Source organism: Equus caballus, chromosome 4, assembly GCF_041296265.1.
Source record: "Equus caballus isolate H_3958 breed thoroughbred chromosome 4, TB-T2T, whole genome shotgun sequence".
NCBI classification, from domain to species: Eukaryota; Metazoa; Chordata; class Mammalia; order Perissodactyla; family Equidae; genus Equus; species Equus caballus.
In genome coordinates, this window is record NC_091687.1 from 8,190,416 (window position 1) to 8,217,479 (window position 27,064).

The 27,064-nt window shown below is 40.6% G+C and overlaps 1 protein-coding gene across 35 annotated transcripts in view; it reads right to left on the bottom strand.

Annotated features, from left to right (window-relative positions):
- NRCAM (neuronal cell adhesion molecule) overlaps window positions 1-27,064 on the bottom strand; it is a 252,230-nt gene that overhangs the window by 102,718 nt on the left and 122,448 nt on the right. For 2 of the 35 annotated variants that reach the window (XM_070265468.1, XM_070265483.1), the window contains exon 4: window positions 24,207-24,336. The exons of 32 other annotated variants lie outside the window; for them this stretch is intronic. The gene's annotated coding sequence lies outside the window, so the exon portion shown is untranslated. Of the gene's footprint in view, window positions 1-24,206; window positions 24,337-27,064 lie in introns of those variants that run through there. One more of the 35 variants, XM_070265455.1, reaches the window with a different exon arrangement.

Here is a 27,064-nt window from a genome sequence, read left to right on the forward strand (position 1 = left end):
GTCTGTCTCCACTGGGAGCCTGTAAGCACCTCACTGGGGAGGGCGGGAAATACTTCTTGTTATGCTTTGTGTCTCGCGCACTTAGAACGGCGCCTGGCACACAATTAGCACTCAACTGAATGAGTGACTGCCTAATCAGAGTTGTGTGGTAGAAGGGCTCATTCATCTACTCAATGAATGACGGAGGAAGCAACGTGAACAATAGGCTGGGGCGGGACTTTGAGAGAAGGGAGGAATAGATGCTACTATGAAGAGTTGGGAGCACCAATGCAATTGACAGATGGTGTTCATTAACTTATTAAATTCACTAGCTTGTCTAGCTCGACCATCTGAGCTTGAAGTTCACCTAATGGCTTTTTTCCTCTGTCTTCTCCCTCATTCTCAGTCACTGGATACCAGATCGCATCTTGTCTTCCACATGGCTGCAGAAAAAATCGACCTCCTGCCCTTTCCTATTCGCCCAGTTCCATTCCTTTAGAGCAAAACACTATATGCCAGTAACCCTCCTACGAATAGCTGTTTTCATTTAATTGAAAACACAATATGCATTTGTTCACAGATGCCAGTACTGGCTCCATCGGGTACTATCAGGGAATATGTGATCAGTTTCAATCTGTTTCTAAGAAAAGCTTTACAATGGGTTTCAAGGTGGATATTTGATCTGATCAGTCCTTCTCCCAAAAAGATACAATAGAAGTCCCAGCTTGTTCAGAGAAGACAATGGATTTCCTAAGGATAACAGACTCATTGGGAGAAGGGGAGGGATTTCCATTGTTAGTAGATTTCTTCTGAAACGCAGGTCCAAATTGTTCACAGGGATTGGGTCAGTGAAACTTGACTGTACCAGTCTCTCCCAGATCAGTTCCCCGACTGCTTCATGATAAAATTGTCTAAAAGAACTGGGGCACAATGACAAAACTCCTTTGTATACAGTTATCATTCACTAAATGTTGTGAGGAGTTAATGGCATGATGAGAAGAGCAGAGAGACAGATTTTTGTCTGTGTGTGTAGGCAATCCGATCAGAAACTCCATCATCTATCTCCTTGAACGCTCTCCTCTACACACTCAATGTTCATTCTAACTCTGCTACAGCAGCTCCCACCTTGAAGCTCCTCTTTCAGAACTGGCTTCAGAACCAAATTAAAATCAACACAAGTTTCGTTCCTTTGGACAGGGGTCAGCAAACTTTTTCTGAAAAGGGTCAGATAATAAATATTTTAGGCTTTGCAGCCACACACTCTCTGTTGCAACAACTCAACTCTGGTTATTGTGTAAAAGCAGCCAGAGACGATACTAAACAAATAGGCACGGCTGGGTTTCAATAAAACTTTATTTACGGACACTGAAATTTGAATTTCATGTAATTTTCACACGTCATGAAATAGTCTTCTTCTTTTGGTTTTTTTCCAACCATTTAAAAACGTAAAAACCATTTTTAACTCGCAGGGCATACAAAGCAGGCAGAGGGTTGAACTTGCAGCAACGGTAGTTTACAGACCATTGCTTTAAAGCGCTGCTCACCAGCCTCATCCACAGGTGTAGGATTGGCTCTGAATGACAGCTGGCCATTTCAGAAATCCAGCTCAACCTCAACAGGCAAAGATGATGATAGAGATTCAACGAGATGATTCCTTTGAGCAAGACAATACTCATTGAAACAAAGAAAGTAATGGGGATAAAACATGAAGAAGCTGAAGGAGGAGGGGGAGAGGGGTCGAGGGAGGAGGGGGAGGAAGGGGGAGGATGCAGAAGGAGAAGGAAAAAGAAGAGAGAAGAAAGAAGAGGAAGAGGTGTAGGAAGAGGAAGAGGAGGAAAAAGGGAGGAGAAAAAAGCGGAAAAGATTGGCAGTGGAAGAGAAAGTATTTATCGAGTGATTCATATGTACCAAACATTCTTCTAAGTACCTTATGTACCCAATCCTCCCAAATCCTGTGAAGCAGGCATTACTCCTCCCATTTTACAAACACTTAGCTATGAGAGGGCAGGACCATGATTCAAAGCCAAGTCTGTTACTCCACATGCCTTCCACCCCACTTTGGTGTCTGTAGAATCAGATTTGCCATTTTTATAGAGTGAGGTTTCGGTACATTGAGTTTTCAAATCCTAAGAAACCCTAAATAGGAAATTTTTGTAGCCACATAAAAGAGGTTTTTTTTTATTCAAACTCTTTACTAAATATATTTTCTCACATTAAAATGCACGTATTAGCAACGGTCACTCAAAGGCCCATGGAAAATGTACATCAGGACAGTATTTTAAGAACCATACATAAGATAATATCAATCTGTCTCTATACACCAATTAGTTTAGATTGAATAAGAAACGTGTTTTTAGCTCACTTTACATGGATTCACACATTTATTGCATTCCCCTATCTTTGCTTCACAGCATATTTTGTTACAGACATGAATCCTTTCTCAGGTTGGCAAGCAGTTCCTTACAACCTGTCCCCACTACTACCTCTGCCCTCTAAATGCTTCTCAGGGTAAACTAGCAACCCACAGGAGCCAGGGGGAGCTCTCCATTAGTCTGTCCAGTAACAGTTGGGAAAGTGATTTCCCTCACCAAAAAGATGCCATATAACTAACCATATGGGCCTTCACTACTGAATTTGTTTATTTTTCTCTTTGATGCAGGTGTAATTTGCCTTCCATGGGAGGAGATATGAGTTATTTCTTCAGCCAAGGGTTATGATTTAGACCTTGGGTCTCTGTTATTCCTTGCAATGGCTTTTCTCCAATTCTATTTTTGGGGGGCATAACAGGGGGTGGTGAAGATCAGCCTGTTTGGAATAGTACCTGTGGTGAATAGGGCTGGGACTTCCCTGAAACAAAAGTTATCTAGGACTCAGGGTAGTTACAGGACATAACCCCCTGTTTCAAACAAAAACGTGGACTAACCATTGAAATAATTGGAATAATATGATTGAAGAAATTTGGCATTCCATTAAAAATCCTAATACACTGCCAACAGTATAAACAGAAAAACTACAGATTCTCTGTCTCTCAGGGTAGTTATTTAGGAACCTGACATATGCTTGTAAGCTTTTTAAGTCTTTGTCTGACCCATTTTTGTTTCTCATCTCATGACTAGCAGTATCTCTCAGACACACAGCAGGCACCCAAGAAATGATTGTTGAATTAAACCGAATCAACAGCCAAGTCACAGAAGTTAAGGCTTCAGAGCCTTATCTGGGAATTCCTCACTAGCACGAATTTTGACCCGCTGTAGATAAAATTCTTGTAACTCACTGGTTCTCAAAATGTGGTCTCCAGACCATCAGCATCAGCATCACCTGGAAACTTGCTAGAAAGGCAAATTCTTGGGCCCCACTCCAACCCCACTGACTCAGAAACTCTGGAGGTGGGATTAGAATACGTATCGCGATAAACCCTTCAGGTGGTTCTGACACACACTGAAGTTTGAGAACTACTGCAATCTAGCTAAAAATGGTATTATGGGGTTCCTCCTTTCCTGAAAGGAAGCCCATGAAGAAGGAGAGATGCATTTCCCACATTTGAGGCAAAACTATGGTGTTACTAAACATAAACTTGGAAGGTTTTAGATAATAGGTAGGTTTATACATTAATCTCATCAAATTTTGAAGGCTCCATTTCATCTCAAAGGTCAATATTCAGTGCTACATCCAGTAAATTTATCAGATAGAAGAATAATCCTGGCAAGAGGCGTGCATCCTTTTTTGCCCTTCCCCATCTTGCTGCATAAAATGTGGGGATTACCAGCAGTCAAACTGAAGGAATGAGGCCTAGGTGCTCAACCTAAGGAGGGAAGAGCAGAAAGCACGAAGGATTTTATGTCCTGGCCATAATGTGTGGAGCACCGTATCTTCCCGAGCCATGAACCGCCAGGAGAAAAAATATTACTACTTCATTTAACTCGCTTCTTCAAGTTTCTGTCAGCTGAACAACATTCCTATCTGATACAAACACTAAAAATCATTTCCCTCAAACATTTAAAAAGGAATCATTTATATCCTTAAAAAGTTGAATCAGCAACTCTCAGTGTAGGACAGGGCAGGGTCGATAGTACAGAACAAAGGAGGCATTTCTACTCTTTGTGATTACAACTGTCTAAACATTTCTGACAGATTTCATGTGGTAACGTTTTTCTGAATGTCATCTTACAGAAGTTAAACAATAAAGAACTGAAGTCAAAACTTGAAAAAGCTAATCAAAGAAAATGAACTGTAATCGTTTTTGGGGACCTAAATTGCATCAACATTTGAATATCCATTATTCCTTTCGTCATTTCAGCATTGTGCACTATCATTATCTATTCTTTCAGGGTTCTGAAAGGCTTTAGAATCTGCTGATTGTCATCAACTAGCTACTGAAGCCACAAAGCTCTGCAACACCGCTGGGCCATGGCAGATGCAGACAAGATAGTCAGCTACTGGAAATAGGGCTTGTGTTGCCAGAAAACGGCATTACAAAGCTGGAGTTACAGTCTCACATCTGGGCACTTTCAGAGCACAATATGTACATGAACATGAACAAAAACACCTGGGATTAGTCACATTGCCAATGGGTCCACAGAGAAAACTGGCAAATCCAGAATGTAGTCGGTTAGCTGTTGGCAGATGAAATACACAAGATCAAAAGAAAAGAGTCGCGTCTCTGGGCAGCCCCTTCCTCCATATACCTCTAGTCTAACACCAGATTAATTTGTATACCTAAGTGTTTTAAATTAAACATGCTGTGGAAATATTTTACTATCTCCTGCATTTACTTTGGGTAAATACTACTTAATTTGTCTCCCTTCTGAGTAATTAAAAATGCATTATCTCAATGGAAATAGAATTAGTTTCATTACGCAATTTATTTTTGAATTAAAAATAGCCAGATAGCAAGCAAATGCTTTGAGGTCATAAGCCTGATGATACATAATTAGAAAACCAGAAATTAATACAATTTAGTGCCTCGCATGACAACATAGAGAAAGACAAGTTGATTCCAAATAGTTCGTTCTTTCTCAAATGTGTCTTTCTTGATAAACATGGGTCATAAGGACTGGCTAATAATAGTATCACCAGTGTTTGGTTTTTTAAAAAATTTCTTTAAAGACTTTATTTTTTTTAGAGCAGTTTTACGTTCAAAACAAAATTGAGAGGAAGGCACAGAGATTTCCCACATACTCTCCACCCCTACACATGCCTAGCCTCTCCCATTATCAACATCCTCCACCAGACTGGTACATTTGTTACGACTGATGAACCTACATCGACACACTATAATCACCCAAAGTCCATAGTTTATCTATGTTCGCTCTTGGTGTTCATTCTTGGTGTTGTACATTCTAAAGGTTTGGACAAATGTATAAGGACATGTATCCATTATTATAATAAAGAGTGTATTTTCACTGTCCTAAAAATCCTCTGTGCTCTGTATATTCATCCCTCTCTGCCATCCCAATGCCTGGCAACCACAGATCTTTTTACTGTCACCATAGTTTCGCCTTTCCCAGAGTACTTGGAATCATACAGTGTATCACCTTTTCAGATTGGCTTCTTTCACTTAGTGATATGCATTTAAGGTTTCCTCATGTCTTTTCATAACTTGATAGCTCATTTCTTTATAGCCCTGAGTAATATTCCATTGTCTGGATGTACCAGACTTTATTTATCCATTCACCTACTGAAAGACATCTTGGTTGCTTCCAGGTTTTGGCAATTTATGAATAAAGCTGCTACAAGATCCATGTGCAGGTTTTTGTGTAGACATAAGTTTTCAACTCATTTGGGTAAATATCAAGGAGCACGATTGCTGGATCATATGGGAAGAGTATATTTAGCTTTGTAAGAAACCTTAAACTATCTTCCAAACAGCTGTACCATTTTGCATTCCTGCCAGCAATGTATGAGAGTTCCTGTTGCTCCACATCCTCATCTGCATTTGATGTTGTCAGTGTTCCAGAGTTTGGCCATTCTGAATGGTATGTAGTAGTATCTCACTGTCCTTGGGTGGTTTTTTTTTTTTTTTGGTTTCTTTTTTTGTTGTTATTGAGATATAAATGACATACAACACTACATTAGTTTCAGGTTACGACATAATGATTTGATATTTGTATATAATGTGAAATGATCACCACAATAAGTCTAGTTAACATCCATGACCATAAAGTTACAGAATTTTTTTTCTTGTAACAAGAACTTTTAAGATCTACTCTCTTAGCAACTTTCAAATATGCAATATAGTACTATTAACTATAGCTGCCATGCTGTATATTACATCCCCATGACTTATTTATTTTACAACTACAAATCTGTACCTTTTGACTCGCTTCACTCATTTTGCCCACCCCCTACCTCTGACAACCACCAATCTGTTCTCTGTATCTATGAGCATGGATTTTTTATTTTTTCATTTTTTTAGATTCCACATATAAGTGAGATCATACGGCATTTGTTTTCCTCTGACTTATTTCACTTAAGCATAATACCCTCGAGGTCCATCTACATTGTCACAAATGGCAAGATTTACTTCTTTCTCATGGCCCAATTACATTCCATTGTATATAAATTCCAGATTTTCTTTATCCTTTCATCCATCAATGGACACTTAGGTTGTTTCCATATCTTGGCTAGTGTAAATAATACTGCAATGAACATGGGGGTGCATATCATTTCCTTTGGATAAATATCCAGAAGTGGAATTTCTGGATCATGTGGTAGTTCTATTTTTGCAGAAACTCCGTACTGTTTTCCATAGTGGCTGTACCAAGTTACATTCCCACCAACAGTGGATAGTGCACAAGGGTTCCATTTTCTCCACATCCTGGCCAACATTTGTTATTTCTTGTCTTTTTGACAGCAGCCATTCTAACAGGGTGAGATGATATCTCATTATGGTTTTGATTTGCATTTCCCTGATGATTAGTGAGGTTGAGTATCTTTTCATGTACCTGTTGGCCATCTGTATGTCTTCTTTGAAAATTGTCTATTCAGATCTTCTGCCCAGTTTTTAATGAGATTGGGTTGTTTTGCAATTGAGTTGTATGAGTTCTTTACATATTTTGGATATTAACCCTTATCAGATATATGACTGGCAAACATTTTCTCCCATTCAGTAGGTTACCTTTTCATTTTGTCGACGGTTTCCTTTGCTGTGCAGAATCTTTTTAGTCTGATGTAGTCTCACTTGTTTATTTTTGCTTTTGTTGCCTTTGCTTTCGGTGTCAAGTCCAAAAAGTCACAACCAAGACCGGTGTCAAGGAGCTTTCTGCTTATGTTTTCTTCTGGGAGTTTTATGGTTTCAGGTCTTAGATTCAAGTCTTTAATCCATTTTGAGTTAATTTTTTGTACAGTGTAAGATAGTGTTCCAGTTTCATTCTTTTGCATGTGGCTGTCCAGTTTTCCCAACACCATTTATTGAAGAGACTGTCCTTTTTCCATTATATATTCTTGGCTCCTTTGTCATAAATTAACTGACCATATACGCATGAGTTTATTTCTGGGATTTCTGTTCTGCTTCATTGATCTACGTGTCTGTTTTATGCCAGTACCATACTGTTTTGATTATTATAGCTTTGTAATATAGTTTGAAATTAGAGAGCATGATGCCTCCAGCTTTGTTCTTTCTCAAGATTGCTTTGGCTATTTTGGGTCTTTTGTGGTTCCACACAGTTATTGTTTTAATTTGTATTTCCCTGATAACATATGACATGGAGCATCTTTTCATATGCTTATTTGCCATCTGTATATTTACTATGGTGTATCACCAGTTTTAAATATATTTGCTATATGTGAATATATTTATTGCATGTAAATGAGGAGAGTGATCAATGTTTCTTCTGGCCTTGCCTGAAACTAAGATATCACCACAAATTCTTGGAGAGGGAAGGGCAGGGGAGAGGATTGTGGGGAGGGGAGGAGATGGGGAGACACAACTTAATCACCCTATAAGAGGAATTGAAACCTGACTATAATCTTAAACTAAAACATTTTTAAAAAGTATCTGAATTGTAAATGGCCTTAATTTTCTGAAAGAACAATGTGGTGGTGTAAAAAGAAGACTTGAGGGGAATCAGGAAATCTTTGTTCTGAACTAGTGGTCTCAAACTAAAATGCTGGAGCAGACCAAGCAGTCAAAGCTAAAGCATGAATCCGCCCAGCGGAGGAAGAGAGACTCAGGCCCTGCTTATCGAGCAGACAAGGGCCTGCAGCAACTGAGCTCCAGCCGACTGGTCAGGGGAATACACACCCAGGGTTGCCAGACCATCTGATTTATTTTTTAAAAGCCAGAAATTCAAATTTTTATATAAAATCAACTGTTTTTCAAGTGGTAGCAACTAATTTAAAAGCGCTGTGTGGTTCCAAGACTCCGGGGCTACAGAAACGCATCCAAGGCCAGATGCTGTCTAGAGCTTGGCCCCTAGTAGGCAGCTCCAGGTCTCCTTGGGACTGGTTCCTGAGCTGGAAAACACACATCCAAGTTTCTCTTGGCACCAGATGCCTATTCGGGTCCTTTTATGCAATAAATTCCTCTACTTGTGAAGAAACTGTTTAGAAACTTTAATTCTCAGTAAGTTGAGTACTGAAATAATACCCAAGTCAGAAAAGACGATCTCAAAATGCTGATGCCATCCGAGTCCTAGAGACTTAATTGCTGATTGTGGAGTATGATTTATCTACAGAAGTCCGTGTTGTCAAATTTGCCACATGTAGTTAGGTGAACAAAGCCCAAACAAGAACAGCCATGAAGGAAGTCTCGAGGATTGAGAGGCGGTGCTTCCCAGTAGTCAGGAACACTCCCACTCACTCACTGATGCAAGTAACTCCAGGTCCGTGTGCCTCAGTTTCCTCATGTGTAAAAATGCGTTATCACAGTTCCTACCTCACAGGGTTATTATGAAGGTCAAGTGAGTTCGTGTAGTGCTTAGAATAGTGTCGACACAGAGAAAGCCTCAGGAAAGAATGAGCTGCTGTTATTATTACTAGCGTAAAACACGTTAATAGCGAAAGCCACCAAATCTCCCACACGGGTTGAACCAACATTTTACTCTAAAATATCTAAAAGAAATTAAACCCAATCTTCAGCCAATCAAGGCCAAAGTCAATGGTTTGCCTAAACAACTCCACTGGCAACTTGTAATGAGGACCTAACATGCTACAATTCATAGAAATCCAACAGAGGTCAACTTAGGAAATGCGGGTCAATGCAGTGGAACGGGGGCCATTTGAAATCAAAGGGTGTGAACGCCGCATCCTCGCTTTCCACCCCCTTGTGATTAATTAACAGCCTTACTGCATCCACCCACCAGCTGTATCCTCGCTCATGGGCCTGACCCCAACCGAGGACTACAACAGTATAATGAAAACTGTGCTTCTAATTGTCCAGCGGGCGATCACGGCTTGGCTAAGAAAGGCTCTTTTCACTCTCCTCCCTTCTGATTAACTAGATGGCTTTATAAATCCCCTTAATAAGTTCATTTGTGTAACCCAAGGCTAGCTGCCCTTCCTTCCTGCTGCTCAGAGGGCTCAGCTGCTTATCTTTGGATGTGACCCATCAAAAGAGAATTGTTAAAAAAATTTTTTTAATCTGCTAAATTGACAAGTACCACTGATCTCACGTCTCCCCCAATTCAGTCGTGTTTTCCTGTATTATAAAGGAAGTCTAAGCACATGCAGTAAATTTTGAGACTGGCAGAAATCTTTTCCAGTTTCTAGTTTCTAAAAAAGCCCTTATGATTGGCTCATAAACAGTGAACTGTTAACAGGTCCGTGTAAAGTGATGAACATTCACACAGACCTTTACTGTTTCTAAATGGTTTCCATACGCATTATCTCATTTAGTCCTCCCAACAACTCTGCGAGGTAGTCCTACGATTATTCTCATTTTCCAAGTGAGAAAGCTGAGGCTCAGAGAGGTTAAGTAACTTGTACGAGATCACATGACTACCGAGTGTTGGATATGGGCTTGATTTGGTCTTCTGATTTTAAATTGAGCATTCTTTTCATTATAACACACGTGCCAATTTTCCATCTGTTGTCTTCCGCCCCACACCTGTCCCACTATACTTTGTACTACTGGGGCTAGAAGTTTGCAAACTAAATTTCCATGCTCCCTTACCAATTGTCTTTCCATTTGCTTCTGCTAATTGCTCATCTGCTAACTGGTGGGCAACACGAAAGCATGATAAAGACAGAAGATTCTTGGTTCTGACTCAAAATGAGGCAGTTGAAGGCAGCTGCTGTAACAGCAGTGGGGCTGGTGTAATTCTAGACTCCAGGAGCCCAGGAAGGACCAACACTTTTGTATTGGTTCCAACCCTGGTTGAGATAGCATCTCTTGAGCAGATCCAGAACCAAATCCAAGTGTCTCCAATCCACTTGCAACAGCGAGACCAAGTTCAAGAGCTCCAGCCCAGGGATGTTAGCAGCTTCCGATCTAGGTATCATTTCTTCTTCCTTTTTGCTCTTCCAACACCCCTCCCTCTCTTTTCTGAAACTCCAGCCTTTCCAATACACTCCCTATTTAAAATGCCTAAAGTGGCTTCCATGTTCCTCTGTACCTTGCCTCATACAAATTATCTGCCATGTGGCAACCTTTTGGGAGAGAGATATAAAGCAGAAGATATTGTCCCTGACCTGAAGAAATCTGTAATCTCTCTGGGTAACAGAACTAACACATTTGAACCAAGAGTAAACAAGACAAAATAGATCTGTCCAAGCACTGAGGTAAGTGGCGCGCAGACTCTCTGTTCAATGGGGAAGTACACGGGTACTTCATCACAAACTCTCTTTGCTTGGTGCAAGGAGTGGATTTGCACTTGTGCTTTCCTTTGGCAAGCACTCAGGTCTGTTCGCAGCCAGTCCAGAAGTAGCCCCCCACTAGCCCACCCCTCTGGGCTTCCGAATCACTTCCCCTTTTCTGGACTTGCTTGGTTTATACTTCCTGCCCCGAAGCCATCTCTGGTGCCAAGTTGTCTGCCCCATTCTTGTTCAGTTTCCTGTTCATTAACTTCTGGCTCATTATAACATTAGCATCCCTTAAATCCACATTTGCATCACCATACATGAGAAACTTTTTGTCTACAGCAAAAAGGGGCACCATTACTACACATAGATAATTTGAGACAGAACAATTAATTACAAGAGGGGTGAAGAGTGGGAGAAAAAGTGATTCAATGATTGCTAGACTGTCGGATTTTTTCAGCCCTTCTTAGATCTACTGATTTTACTTTTTTCTCCTCCCAAATTGAAGAATTCTATATCATTTGGGATTCATTTATTTTTAAAACAAAAACTACCCTTTCCTGAGGGCTTACTGTGTACCAGGCCCTTTGCATATGTTAACTCTTTACCCCTCTCCAAAACCGAATGTTTTAAGGTTTTACAGATGAGGATGGTGAGGCCCACGGTGGGTAAGTTACTTCTCTATGTTCCTTACTTATTATTGGCACAGCCAGGACTCATACTGCCTGATTTGTTTGAGTTGTCTGACTCCCGAGTCTGTGCAGTTGCAAACAATGCTAAACTGCCCATTTCCATGGGTTGTCACAGCATCTGTGACAATGACCGAAGTTCCTCTGTGGTCAGGGTCCTACGCCACGGGATGGATAAGACCACGGGGCAGAGCCCCTTCAGGACACTGAGCAGAAGCTTAACGGGAGGGGTTCCGGAGCAACCTCGCTCTCCTCTGCTTTATATCCTGGGATTCTGCTCGTGACTTTAGTTGATCAGAGCTCCAGTGAAGCTGCTCAAGGAGCACACCGGAGCCAGCACAGAGTTCCCAGAGGGCGTCTGCAAGAAGCAAAGGTGAACTCTTTGTTTCACATGGTTATAGCTGGACAGCTGCACTTGCATCTGAGGCACCTTCACACACTTCAAGGTCTTGAGAAGGGTGGAAAAAACCAGGGCAACTACTCAGAGGACCACAAGTTTTCAAGCAATTGGTATCCTTTCATCCCCAACTAGGGGACACGGCTGGGCCTCTGTAAACTTTTACAGTTGGGGAAGTTTCTCTATTGCACCTTTTCGTACACAGATGCTGCCCTTTCTCTCTTTCCTCAGGTAGTCTGTATCCTGGTATCTTTCCCTGGAAAAAGCTGGAAAATGGAGCCAGGAAAGCATTACATGTGGATGAAACCTCAGGGGTTTCAGGTCAGCAGGGATGAAAGCCATAAGTCCCCGGCATCCGGGAGAGCCTATAGGCCACTTGGTACTAATCCGGCGCCTGATACGTGTTTGAAGCAGAAGCTCAATAAATACAGAAGTGAATTAAGGGAACCAAGCTCCAGCAGGAGAAGTTTAGGTATTAGCCAGTAGGCCAGGATAGGTTTTCAAGAGAGAGGGAGATTCTGGGGGGCTCCTAGCATCCTGAAATCGCTACACGAATGCAGCATCAAGGGGAGGTCTGGGAAGGGAGGGGAGGGGATCAAGATTTTTGCTGCATCGATAGGAAACATGCTGGCTTCAATGTTCCTACCACAAAACCAGACCCGGCAACTGGGAGACCGTTAGGAACATTGTTCTGATTCATGTGGTCTCTTGTGGTTTTACAACCAGCAAATTAAATGAATTATTGGAAAAAAAAAAATCCTCTAGGAAACAAATAATGACACCCCTTCTCCCCAAGTAATCTGTTTCTCTCTACCATTAGAGAAACTGCTGTGACTTTGACAGAATTCTTAATGTTATTTATATCTCGAGCGATGCATTATTTTAATCCAAAAGAGAGCAGTAGGCAAAAAATCGAATTTCTTTGAGGACAAGGGTCTTTACTTAAAATATATGTGTCTGGGCCAGTTAAGAGCTTCCTCTGTGTCACTGCCAGGAATGAGTCACCAGCCAAATGCCCGATCAGTCTTTGTAAACTTATGATGAGCTTTCATCCCAACAAAGCCCATGTTTGTCCCTAGGATACTTGCCTCTCCAGCTACTGGTTAAAGGATCAGTGACATACTTCAAAGATTTTGGGAACAGTTTCTGTTCTTTGTGAAGGGCATTTGTTCTCTCAAAAACAAATGCTAGATTTGTTCATTTGCCCCCAAAAATGAGAGGAACATTTCTTTTGATTGTTTTCCAACCCCACCTCTGCATTTAACAATAGAAAGCCACAGTGGCCCTTTGTCCTGCTGGCAGAATCTGTGAGTAAGCCGAGTTCTAAACTATGACATTTCTGAACCTTGGGAAGTCAGAGTGTTACACCAAAGTGAGGCAGAATTTATTCAGCTAATGACAAAGGGCTGAACCTTTAAATTTTCCTAAGTCTACATTCATTCATTGGTTCATTCATTGATTGAGCAAACTATGCACGTACTGCATGCTAGGCAGTATTCTTGGCACTGAGATACATTAATGAACACAAGAGACAAAAGTTCCTGCCCTCAGGGACCTTATATGCTGGTGGAGGAGACAGATAATAACACAATTACCAGCAAATTATAGAGTTTGTTAGGTGGTAAGTTCCATGGAGAAAAAAATAAAACTAGAGAGGGAGATAGCGGTTCCAAGGTGCATGCGTGTGTGCATGTTCATGTGTGTGTGTGCACGTGTGCGTGTGTGTGTGCACAGAGGCACAGGTACACTTGCTCACCACAGGATCAGGAAATGGCTCACCAGAAAGTGATATTTGAACAAAGACCTGAAGAAGAGGCAGCAAGCTTTGGGGACATATGCAGGAAGAGTGTTCCAGACGGAGGGCACCACAGAGCAAAGACCCCGAGGTGGGAGCGTGCCTGGCTTGTTCAAGGGACATCAAGGGGCCAATGTACCGAGAGCAGGGTGGAGGGAGAGGAATAAGAGTGAGGTCAGGCTAACGGCTTTGGCTCTGCACAAACTTAATTAGGAGAAAGAAAAAAGTAAGTAAAGTCTAGAATGAAACCCCTGATAATAAGGAGATAATTAATAAAACTAAATGCAAATTTAAATAAAATGCATGCTGTAAAGCCATATTTTACTAGTAAAGATCATATTTAAAGAAAAAAGTAGATATTTATCATGATCACTGTCTAAAAGGCATCACTGAAATGACTATAATCTAAGCCGGTGGGAGATTGATGAGTAGACAGCTTTACCGTGTGGCGATTTAAGGCATTTGTGTCACAGGCTCCTCCAGCCAAAAAAGAGAAACTCTGTGCGTGTAATTCTGCTACTTGAATCTAATGATAGGATTTAATTTCTCATTCCTTTAGAGCTTCAAGACCATTTATTTTCCAGATTCTTCTGTTAAACCAGAAACACTGGGTCAGGATGGGAAGGGGACAGGGAAAAAGATGAGGAAGTCACATGGAAAGCAGTTATCAGGCATCTTCTGAGAAGCAGCGACAGCTCGCCGCCCTTGAGGCCCTGTGTGACTACAACGTGGCTCGGCTTCCTGTGGAAGAGCTCCAGGAGGGGAGAGGTGGGATGGCAGGGCGACAAGGTACAAAAAGCAAGATTTGATTTATGACTATTTCCACTAAGGTGGACAAATGTCATACCTCTGAGCAAACCACACTGACACTAAAATTTCAAGAACTTTCTTTTCCAGATAGAATCAGCCACACAAAAGATAAGAAGAATGCCCGATACGACTATAATACTGTGCCACCTTGTAGCAGGCGAGCATCCCTAACTGTATTCCATTATTTGGCCTAGAATTTTTTTCTCTTTCTGTAGCACACACTTATTGTACACAGTGTGCCTGAACATGGAACGGATGTTTAGAACCACACTGCAGTGTAACAAGCTTGACAGCCTTCAGATTTATTATTTGATACGAATGGGTAGCAGGGTAATAGATTACACTTCCATATGAGACCTTATTTGTCATGTCCTCACAGCACATTGACCAGAACTCCCGAGGCCACGGGCTTCCCTTATCAACTCATTAAGTATTCCAGGGGGCACATCTCTTGCCCAGGCAGAGGTGTGGTGGCGAAGCACACATGCTCTGGAATTAGAGTCTCTTGGTTTGAATTCCTGCTCCTCCATTTACCAGCTGTGTGTCCACGGGCAATGTATTTAACCCTGTACCTCAGTTTCTTCATCTATCAAATGGAGGTAATAACAGGCTGCTGAGGAGATAACATGAGATAAAACATGAAAAGTGCTTAGAACATGTGTAGCACATAGAAAGCCTCATAAAAGGTAACTCTTAATACAGTAGAAGGTACTGGTTTTCAAAATAGGTATCACTGGGAATATTCAATCTGGCTCAATATTAAGGTATTACTGTCTACACACAAACTTAATCCTTCCCCAAACTTCTGTTGATATTTTTTATAGGCATAGGCTAAAAAAAGAAAGAAAGAAAAGAAAATCTGATATAAAAAATTACTGCTTGGGGCATATTTGAATATTCTCAATTGTTACTATAACACTGTGTTAATTTGACCTTATTAAATATTGAAGGAGGGCCATCACCATTGGGAAGACATTAAAATATATTAAATGAGATTACACTAATTTGTCTTTATGGAATACAGACGCTGAGAGGATCCCAGATGCTATTTTTACAATAAACATCTATTTTCTAAAAAGGCCATCATGTCATATATGTATATATGCCAAGAAGGCAGAGAAGCATCAGACAAATGCATCCCCGCGTAAGTCGAGAACCTTCGAGAAAATGATTTGTCTCCATGTTGTGCTAAACTAGGGGCAACAGGAACAGGTCAAATGAGGCGTTCCGAAGAAGAATGGGAAATGTCTACCCTGCGTGAGGCACAAAGATCAAGAGGAAATACAAGTTAATAATAAAGGAACCAGGCAAAGTTGATATCAGATCTGGCTTCACAACCTAGAATTTCTTTATCTTCTTTTCTAATTTATTATAGGATAAACTGTGGTAAGATAAATATGGTAAGAAACTGTGGTACTGATTTTGTGGCACTAAAATGTTTTATGAATCAACAGAAACTCAATCATGAAAAGAATGTTTTTAAATTCAAATACATTTGATCAAAATATAATACTATCAACTCAGAAACAGAAAATCTTTGAAAAATAGTTTTACTTTCCACTTTACTCAGGAAACAAATTTTACTTATATTGAATGTATATTTTTATAGAACTAAATTTCAACGACTCATAAATTCTCATTAAAACTAATGCCTTATAAAAATAAAAAAGGAAACAGCACAATATTCTCTGTATTGCATAAATAGAGCTAAAATATTTAATTATAGTGAAGAAACATACAAGGCACAGCTACATAATACCAAGAAGAGGAAGGATAATTTTGATAAGAAAATGAATGTAAATTGTAATGAACTCTCTACCATCATTTGCAAAGAATTCTATATAACTTGAACAATTTAAAAATAGTGCTATTGTATATCTTAACAAACATTTCCCATTCCTTTTATCCGGAAGCAAATTACAGACAGATGATAAATGCCATTTCATTACAGATGCCAAAGTGTGTTATAAGCCAGCCAGATTCAAAACAATGCAAGTCAAATGTGGCAAACAAACCAGAAGGGTTTTTTCCACAGACAAAATGTATAGAAATTAAAATAAGTATTAGATAGTTTTCCAGAAAATCTGTTCCACGGCCCACATGGATCACCAATATAACTTCTAGGACAACAGGAGCTAATGAAGAATTGGGACCAGGCACCTGGGACATCATTAGCAACAAGACTTGGCTGGCGGAGCTGCTGAAAGAAACAAGCAGGGTGCCTTCATCGCACGAACCACATGCCGGCTTTCTGCCTCATCAAGAGTTCTGGGATAAATGAAGGGAGGGCCAAGGCAGACTGGGGGATTTTGTTCTCCCTATCCTACGTACATGAGAAGTAGAAGGGAAAGGAAATAATTTTTCTCTTTTTAAAAAACTACAGTTCTTTTCCATTTGATTGATTGAAGAGAAGATGAATGGACAGCGGTACGAGTTTTGATTAAGAAATACCTAGGAGCTCAAAATGAAAAATTTATGAATATAAATTATGATTTGGGCATTTAAAATTATGATTTGGGGCATTAATTATGCCAGAATTTGTCCGTAAGTACACACGAATTCCCTCTGCAGCCAAGGCATCACTTTAGGACAATATTTCTGAGACTTGTGATTCATCTTTGTACACGCCCTACGGTTACGCAGTCTTTCATCTAGAAATCTGAAAGAATTATTAAAATGGAAATGTTTCATGGAAATACCACCTCAATCATTTGGCATGTGTCTCACTATCACCCTTTCCAAAGAGTGACCATAGGACAAAAAACCAACCCTGAACATAAGAGAAACAGAAACAGAAACAATGCAGTTCTTTCCCCTTACATTGGACTCACATTTGTCTGCAGTAATAAGGACCTATTGTCCCGTTATTGCTTCAAAAAATGTTTCCAGTGACCCTTGGGAATGTTATGTACTGTTTTGCTTTATTTTTGCCCCCGGCAAAAGTGTCTTTGTTCAGATCACTCTTTGAGAAAGTCATTTCAGTCTGAATTGTGTACATTCCAGGTCCTTCGGTTAATAAGAGTTTTTGACCTTTTGGATTCTACGGCCAGTTCGTCTCTTGGAGATAACGGATGGCATTGATTCGACTTGCCTGTGCACCCTGGGAAACCACCCCTCTTCTTCAAATAAAGTGTACTAACTCTGAGGACAACCTGGGAGGACCAGTTATCATGCAGCCAACCCAGTTCTCTGAGTTCCAGAAATGGAACTCAACTAAAGCAGAGATATCGCAACTAACAGTATATTCACGGAATAATGGGACAAAGCTCAGCTAAATTTAAACAAAACAGTGAAAGGCAAGGGGCGCTGTTCTCCAGCTGCAGCTTGCTTGACCCCTGGCATCTCTTTTGCCTCTGTCCACAGCTACTCTCCTAGTTATGGGATCTGAGGAATTATGCATCTACCACAGCGAAAGTTTCCACTTTCCTCATCTTCAATGTGCTTCCACTGAATTTTCCTAAAATACCGATGCCAAATTAACTTCTCAAAACAACAGTGGGCACACATCACTTCTCACTCAGAATTTAATGGGCTCATAACTGAATATAACTCAAACTCAGTACAGTATATTCACAATCAGACATATTTCAGACTCAACATAGTCATGACAGAACCCTTTATCTTCCTCTCAAAAGCAGTCCTGCATTTTCTATTCCGGTCAGCAGCATCACCATCCACCCAGTCTCTAAAGCCAGGGGTCAGGCTTTGCTTTTCCGCATTGTTCATTCCCAATTGGCATACAGGTCCACTCAAACATACTGTAAGCTGTCTCCTTCTCTGTAGCCGCTCTGCTAGGCCCCTGGGCAGGCTCTCTTGCTCCTTATCTTCTTATCTCTTGCCTCCTACGGTTCCCAGCTTCCATTTTCACCCTTCTCTTCTACATAGAGTTGCCAGGGTATTTGTTGTAAACTCAGATCCCTTACTCAAAACCCTGGAGTGGGATCCCACAACCTATCCCAAACTTCTGCCCAGACAACACTCCCCAACCTGCCTTCGCAGCACCTCCAACTTCTCCACCCTCAGTCATATCAGTGCACTCAAAGTGTATCGACTGCCAGGCTTCAAGTAGGATCTGGTTGCCTCCACTCTCCCACAGCTGAAACATCCTTCTCCATGTCTACCTGGAAGATGCCTGCTCATCTTTGATGTTCTTTCTCAAGGATTGTAAGAGTTGTCAAATTTGCCTTTATATCACCATTATACCATTACATATACACATACATACATATATTCCTATATATTATTTTTACCTTTTTTGGACTAATTACATTATATTGCGATGATTGTGCTGAATACATTTCACGTACAGCTTGCTTGCTACTCTTTGAGGATGTCTGAAAGAAACACGGTAGCTCATTCCTTCATAAGTGAATAAATAAATGTTTATTCATTCATGAAAAAAGGAAGGAAGGAACAAACACCTCTCCAAAACCACTCTCGACGGCTTCTCAGGTCTACTTTCTGCCTTAAATTGGTTTACTTATTTTTGCCTCTTGCCATGCCAATACCATGTTTATCTCCCTCCCTCCTCAAGACTTTGCCATTTCCCCCACTGTAATGTCTACTCTTTTTAATTTCATTTTCCTGAACTAGTTTTAGAAGGATTCTTCCTTCAATGATCAGTTCAAGTTCAAACGAGTCATAACCCTTGTCATTCTCCCAGTATCCATTTAGTGGTCACCACTCCTTTGAACTCTCAGAGCCCTTTTAGCCTATTTAACACATTTAACAGTCAATAATGCTGCTCTATGCTTTCTTTTTATGTGTATACCTAGTACATACACGTAGACGTGAACGGTCGATTTAATGTATATAACTAAAGAGTGTGAGCCACTGAAGGGTAAGAGCCATGCAGACTGCACCATTAGAAACTCTCACAGCTCCCTATACACAAGAAGCAATCAATAACGTTTATCAATGACGACGATCACCATATAGGCACTTACGTAGGTCCCATAAATTAGCATTTGATTTATATTAATGAAACCCAAATAACTCCAGAATAAACTCTGATCTATAGTCAATAAAGTGGTGAGGTTCTAGGTTTGAGGACGGGCAACGGTCCCACAAGTCACTCAGTGGTTACTGAACTCTGCTTGTGAAGAGCTGTGTTTGACGCTCAGCTAAGGAAAATCTGTTTTATAAAAGCACGTCTTTCAATTATTTACACTTTACAACAAAGATCCTTCCATGCCCTTTCTGTGTCCGTTGAATCACTTACTGGATCAAGCTGATACAGTTCAGTGAGAAAAATAATTTGGACAGAATCAGCAAGTCCATTCTAATGTAGATATTTAAAATCTACTTCCTCACTGGACTTGGGGGTTGCTCTACAGAAGAAACATCCTAGCGTTCAAGAGTGTGTTTTCAGGTACATGAAAATGTCTATAAATCTACCATAAAGCTGCTCTGGGTAATCAACAGCCATCAGCGACACATGGGAAGAACCAGAGAAAAAATTAGCAGGAAGTTTTCTCTAGAAATGACTTCTGATTTGGTACATAACAAGTATTCATTTCAATTCAACAAATATTTACAGAGCATTAACTAAGTACTCAGGATGGTATGAGAGGCCATCTAAGATGTATTTATTTTTCCATACTCCCTACGGCAAGAAAGCTTTTTAAGGACCTTCAAAAACATATACCAGCCAAATAATTTATTATTTTGCACAACGAATCAATTTGAAGACTTTTTTGGTATTAAAGAATATCTGTAGTTTTCTCTATAAGAGAGAAATGTTATGTAACGAAGAAATATTTTACAGGACACCTGGAACTGAGATGGATATATTTTCCAGGTCATTTGAATAATTTAAATATGGTAGTTTTGTCTAGTTATATTTGTCAAATTCTTTCTCATTTTTTTTTGCCCCAGGGAACAAAGCCACTTAGGAAACTCCATTAACTATGCATTCTCTGTGCTTGCTGACAAAGAAATAAACGGTAACTTGCAGAAAGCATCTCCCCTGCGCTCCTTCTCCATGTGGCTTGTTCCCTGCCTTCCATTTTCTCCTTTCACAACCTGTTCTTCTGGCCTTCCCTTCACCAGGCTAACAGCTTCTGTCAGCGAGGCTTTTATTCGGTACTGTAGCAAAAGCTTTGCAGAAAAACGGATTAATCATGTTCGCTGCTTCTCTTTGTTTACGCCTTCAACTCCTGCAGAATTCAAGCAAACCAAGAAAACGCACGTCTAATCACAAATGTGAACTCCCTCGTAGACAGTTATTTTGGGGCATTTCTCTTGTAAACATGTCACGTAATTAAAGGTTCTCTAAAAATCAACCAAGATTAGTTTTCCAAATACGTCTTCTGCATCAAATACATAATGATTTAAATACTATTCTGTGTACCTCAAGCTCCAAAAGAGAAGCTTATGTATACAAATGTCAAGGAAGTAATTCAATATTTTACTTTTTAATTTTCCACAAATATTCCTTGTGAGACAGACATAACTGAGCATTTTAAAGTAATGGTAAATTTAGGGTTTAGATAGCATTATTCAAATAACAGAAGTCTTGTATTCTATTGAATGGCCTTGTCACTGCTAAGTCTAAATGGAATGAAGAATTTTCACTCAAGCCTTAGCCTTCAAAATATCAGAATGCCATCCTTCACCATTGATTTCATGCCGATAATTAAATGGGATAAATATTGGTGACTTCATCCCTTCTTTTCATACAGTAATTCTCCAATGTATAACAGTTCCCTCTTGTTCAGGATGAATTTGTTTTCTTTGCTTTTCCCAATGTTAAAAGTGGTTTCTCTGAATAGCACTGATGGTTTCTTCTGTTAAAATGCTATAGTTAGGGCCTCAAGACACAGCGGGCAGCACCGTCACCCGGCACCACGGAATCATTTCCTCTGTGCTCGACGTTCTCTCATCATTTTAGAACATGGCTTTCTCATCATTTTTGTCATCTTGTTGAGAATTCTAGGTTTGGAACGTTTTAAAAGTAGCAGTAGAATTCCTATGTCTCAAATAACAAGTAGAAGATGCTAAACAAATAAAAACTCAAACTTTGATATTTTTCAAACCACTAGCCAGGCAGAACCTCATCCAGATGGGCCTTTTTAGAAACAAGCAATGGAAAAAAAAAAAAAAAAAAAAAGGTGGTTTAATGGGAATTCGTAATACAGCAAGAAAAGTCACAACCCTGAATGCAGCGGACTGGAAATGGAATTACCTGGGCTGGGCTGATGGGAATCCCTGCCTCTGGGAAGAGTGGGTTTCCAGAGGAGACGCCAAGTTCACCAGGCCGCTAATGGACAGGCCATTTGCATAGCTCTTCCTGTATTATTCAAGTAAAAACTGCACTCTGTAAGTATTTTTAGTTTTTTCTCTTTACAGAAACTTTGAGAAGAACAAAAATGAAAGTCAGGACAGGCTATCCACAGGACAGGCTATCCACAGGACAGACAGATGGCACCGACATTTACATTTAGCCAAAAGAACATTCCTTCTATGAACTCCATAGTTTACAGAGTCCTGCTAGACTATAGTGTAGAACACTTTTGTGAGCGGAGAACACTTCTGAAAAAAATCTGCTAGATCTCTGGTTTTACTCATAAGGCCACTGGTGTGAAACACACACCCAGAAGATCCATGTGCAAATGGGCCCGTGTGAGCCGCACAGCAGCCGGTGAGGAGGCTCTTCCGGCACACCTCAGGTGCAGGCGAGGCTGAAGGAGGCACGGCAGGAACACATCAATCAACACCTCCAAGAATGCATTAATCAACACCGCCACGTCGGCTGGCATGCCCCATTGTCTAACCATGCGTGCTAACGAACGCGAGGCAGCAATATGAATACGAATTTCCACCATGCTGGAGGAAACAAAACCCTTTTCAGCACTGGCCCCATGCACCATATCCGACTCTACTCTTTCAATAGAAATGATTCCCTCCTGTATTCGCACTAGTTTATGGACTTGCTTTCTGCCACAGTCAATCAGAAACAAAGACGCTTTCCAGGCCAGCTAAGTTTGACAAAAGCTGTAGAAATGCCTTCTGCAGATATGAAAACTTGAATCCTCCCAAGGGATTTTTTCTTTGCCTTACAAAACGAACGCTGTTGTGAAAGGCAAAATAAAACAAAACAAAGAAAAGCAAAAAAAAAAAGAAGTCCAAGCATTTGTGTATGCAGTCAGATGTGACAGCAACATACTGCATTACCAGCAGGGGCCCTGGGCCTGGCCTCCTGCTCCACACTGGGCTTCATTTTCCTCCTGGGTAGTTCCCTAGATAACCCTCCTGTCAGGATTTGACTCCCTCCAAAAGCAGCCAGGGGTGAAATGTCCAGATGCTGGAACGAGGGGATCTGATAAAGAACCCATAGAGCCGAGACCCATGTGTCTATCTTTGTGTATACAGAGTTATGTGGACCGGCACATTTAAGGCTTTCCAGCATTATCAACACTCAAGAGTATCTCACTCAGTAGGTTATGGGGCACAAGGTTCAATAAATATTGATTTTGGTCATGAGAATGCTGAACATAAAGATCATAATTCTGAATGAATAAAGGATGCCATTTATAATGATCATTTTGAATAAGCTTCCTCTCAGGGGCACAGTTATTTCAGTAGAGGTTGTACTTGCTGGGAACAAGGGTCGCAGGGCAGTGGCTCCCCTCTTGGGTGGCACAGTTCTAGTCGTTTCAGTGAACTCCCAAATTAAAGTCCATGGCCCACCAATCTAGTCTTATCTCATCAGCAGCTCTAATTCTGGTGACCCTAGAAAACACTTAAAAGCTACAAGCCAAGATTGCAGCAGGGCAAACAAACCTGATCCAGTAAGTATCTAGAAAGAGCTATCTGCAAAGGTCACTGCATCAGCCCTTGGGTGTGTAAATGCTAACTTGATCCACATTTCCTGTACTGCAGTGACTCAGGCAATTTTCTCCTTCCAATTCCAAAGCAGAGATTCCTTCCCACTAGACCACAGTGGGAGGAGAGGGGAGGGACACATGCAAGTTGCAGGATGCCTTCTACGGACTACTAGCACTAATTGCTGCTGCCACGAAGACATAATGCCACCTTTCTCATCACTCCCTCACCCTGGCACAATCACCCACCTCCCACTACCTCCCAAGAGAGAATGCGGATGTCATTCTTCAGATACCTTTCCACTGCTCTTTCTGAGCCTTCAGAGACAGCTACCAAACTGAGCAGCCCAGTACTGGGAGGGGATAGGGCGGGTTTCCAAAGAAAAATGGTTATGTCCCCTAAGAATTATGAGGACAGGATGCAAAGGGCAGAAAGGACTTAATCAATAAAGGCATCTCAATCACAGGTGCCATCATAACTCAGAGATGAATATCAGGAAGTGTATTATAATTCAACCTCCCTCAGAAACCCTGTACATGGGATTTAATATGCTTCCATCCGACCGTAGGTCACAGAGTGCTACTTAGACTCCACATGGAAATGGACAGCTGAGCAGTACACCGAGATGGAAGAACAGAATATTCATCTCTCTCATTTGGCTTCCAAGAATGCTGGACTTCGGTGGCGAGCAGTCATTCCATGAAGATGTTTGCCATGATCACAATGGAGGGACTGCCCAAGTGTGCTAATGTTTCAAGAGACGTTGCTGAGTTGAAATCTGGAGCTTGCCATCATGATATGTCAGAGTGGAGAGGGAGTAAGTTAATAAGCATAAGAACAGATCGTTCTGGTTTTCTATCTGATTAAATACCCAATCAATTTTAACTGGTATAAAACAATTAAGAGATGAATATCCTTTGCCTAGTTTAGATCCTTGTCTTGGTTTTTGTAAGTTCTAGGCTTCCCAGGGTACCTGTTTCTATTTATGAGTCTTTGATCTCTAGTTTCATGAGGCGAGTATTCCTTTTGTGGATGACATATGTCCCCTGGATTTGTCTGATGTCAAGTAACACGAGATGAAACTTCTCAGCTTTAAAGTGATCCTGTAGGACAAGATTTTGACAGATCTCTTTACTGCTAAATAGTATTAAAAACAGTAGTCCTATTAGGGCTTTGTAATAAAATATTGATTCACATTTACAAATCAACTTAATTCTAAGATAAAGACTTTTTACTGTTGTCAGTTTTACGATTATCTACTCAGAATATAATTAGCATTCTCCTAAGATGTATGCATCATTTTTAAAAGTTAGTACTATGAGTCCAAGGGAAAGGAGAACTTTCAAATCATCGACCAAAAACTATCACTAAATAACTCCCATAACCGTCAGATTTTCCTTTTCATATAGCTTCCCAAATGGGAACACGCCTTAAGGTGTAGCATGGGCATGATCTCTCTCAGGCTCATTGTGGTTCCAGCTAAGACCAACCTAACACAAATGTAGCCAGAGCTGAAAATCGGTTATATAGAGGGATTTTGGGGTGTCCGCCCTTCTCACTCTGGGGGCTTACTGAAAATCTGCCACTGGCTGTCTTGCATTTTAGCTTAAGGCATTCAAGCCAGGTAGCAGGCAGACATTCTCTACAGAGAACTGACATATTAGTGCTAACGATGAATGTTTTTATATGCCACTGGACATCGGTGGAGGTAGCACTTTCCAGAGAGGAGGATGTGGGGGTGGGAGTGGGGGGTTGCAAACCACAGTTCTGGCTGCTCACGTCTTTTGGATACCACAGTGCACCAGTGAACATGGGAAAAACTACTCAAAACTCTGAGTAGCTACAGAAAAACTTATTCTAATGTCAGAGGCTGAATTCTTGAATAGCCTGGGGACATTCTGAATACAAGCGTGCTTTAGAATTTCAGGAAGTTTCAGGGAGGCTTTGTGAAACGGGAAAGAAACGAGGAAGACACTCAGTTCTGAGTTTCAACAAGACTGAATCATTCCCAAGGATAAAATGAGATATTTTAGTGGCTCTAAGAGTGACTGAAAACTAAAAGTTCACTTTAGTCACTTAACAAGAGACTAGTCAAAAAGATCAATGAGAAGAATGTAGGGTGAAAGGTAGAATCAAACCTTTTCACCTGTTCCTCTAGAAGATAGAGATTTTAAGTCAAATAACTCTCACACAATGAATGAAAGAGAAAAGGATGCAACTAGCCAGGAAAACTCCCTTAGGAACCACCCGGGGGCACCCTCAAAAGGAGGAAAGCATCCAGTACTGAGCCCCACTGCTGCCACCTGACCTGGGGTCCTTTCGCTGGCCTTGTCTCCCTGTGTTTTCCCCTTTGTCTAGAAACCACCATTTACAAATCAGCTCCTGGACTTGCTGTCTTACTCCCTCTCCTCAGTATCACACGGGACATTATCTACAGAAGAACTTGTCGTAACTTATGGCAGATACTAGTGTTTTATTGGTAGGCCACTTTACTTAAACCATTACTACTAATTCCTAACAACTCAGATTTGGTATGTATAGGCTTCGTGTCCATGTCAGAATGGATGCGTCTTACCCTTGCACTGCTTTACTCAGCAGGTGTTCCTTATTTTATAAAGTATGGACACTCGTTGGAGAGCATGTGTATAGGTATAATCAAAACTTTATACAATAAGTCATTTCACATTAACTAAGGGAGCTTCCCATTAAAAGAGCATTTATACAAAATGAAGGCTCTTTTGGTCTTGGTCATGATTACCCAACTCAGCAATTTTTGCTAGTCTTTACTAATTTTCACTTTGCAAGAACTCTTCAAGCAGAACAAAACGTGTGCTATTTGATTTACAAAGCAACGTTCTTCGTTTCCGGGTTACCGATTTGGGGATTTCTGCTGGTACTTCGAAACACTGTAAGAATTAGTCAGTCATATGAAATCAGTTTCAATATAACACAATGGAAGCAGATTGAACTGAGGCATGAATCATTTCCTCTTAAGCACAAAACTACATCTGAATGAATCTATTTAAGAATTCTCGAGGACAAGGGACAACATGCTTGGATTTCACTACCTCAAGATCTTGCCTACAATCTTCTTTTCTTAATTAAAGTCTATGAGAGTTTCTTTATTTGCTAAATGAAACCAATGAAGCAGAGGACTAAACGTCTAACAATCATGCTCTCATAAATTCCTTAAGAAAGCCATTATTGGTGGAGATACAGTTCTCTGAACTGTGTTCCAGATCTCCAAGTAAGATATTTTTCATCAAGTTCAATGCTATAATAGTTGACCTTTAAGAAGGCAACACAGGTCTGGCAGAGTCCATGCTACAGCTGATAATTCTGAATGACACAAACGGGAACGAGGTGGGCACGGGGGTGGGGAATGTGTGTGGGGGGGTATGTTCAAAGCAGAAAGCACGTATCAAAGGGATATTTACACTTTCCAAACAGACTTTTGTATTATTTGGATTTCACTGTGAGACAAGAAAAATCATGTAACGATAGTAAGTTCTTGGAAGATTTTTGATATATGATTGAATCAAAAAGGAAACTCCGTTCTTGTAAATCTGTAATTCCTTCAGAAACATACTGTTTACTAGCAGTTCTTTTATTCTTCTATTTTCTGAACTTTATGATTCATGAGTTAGTTAAACAAAAATCTTATTACTATGAAAGGGCGTGAAGGGCTGGTTTTCTTCCCTGTGTATTTGATCCATCCTCTTTGACAAGCAGTACGATTAATGTTTTTGCATCTACATTCCTAGTCCCTGTCTTTTATCATACTCTCTGGATTGAAAAATAGTAAATAAGGCAATAATATTACATAATCAC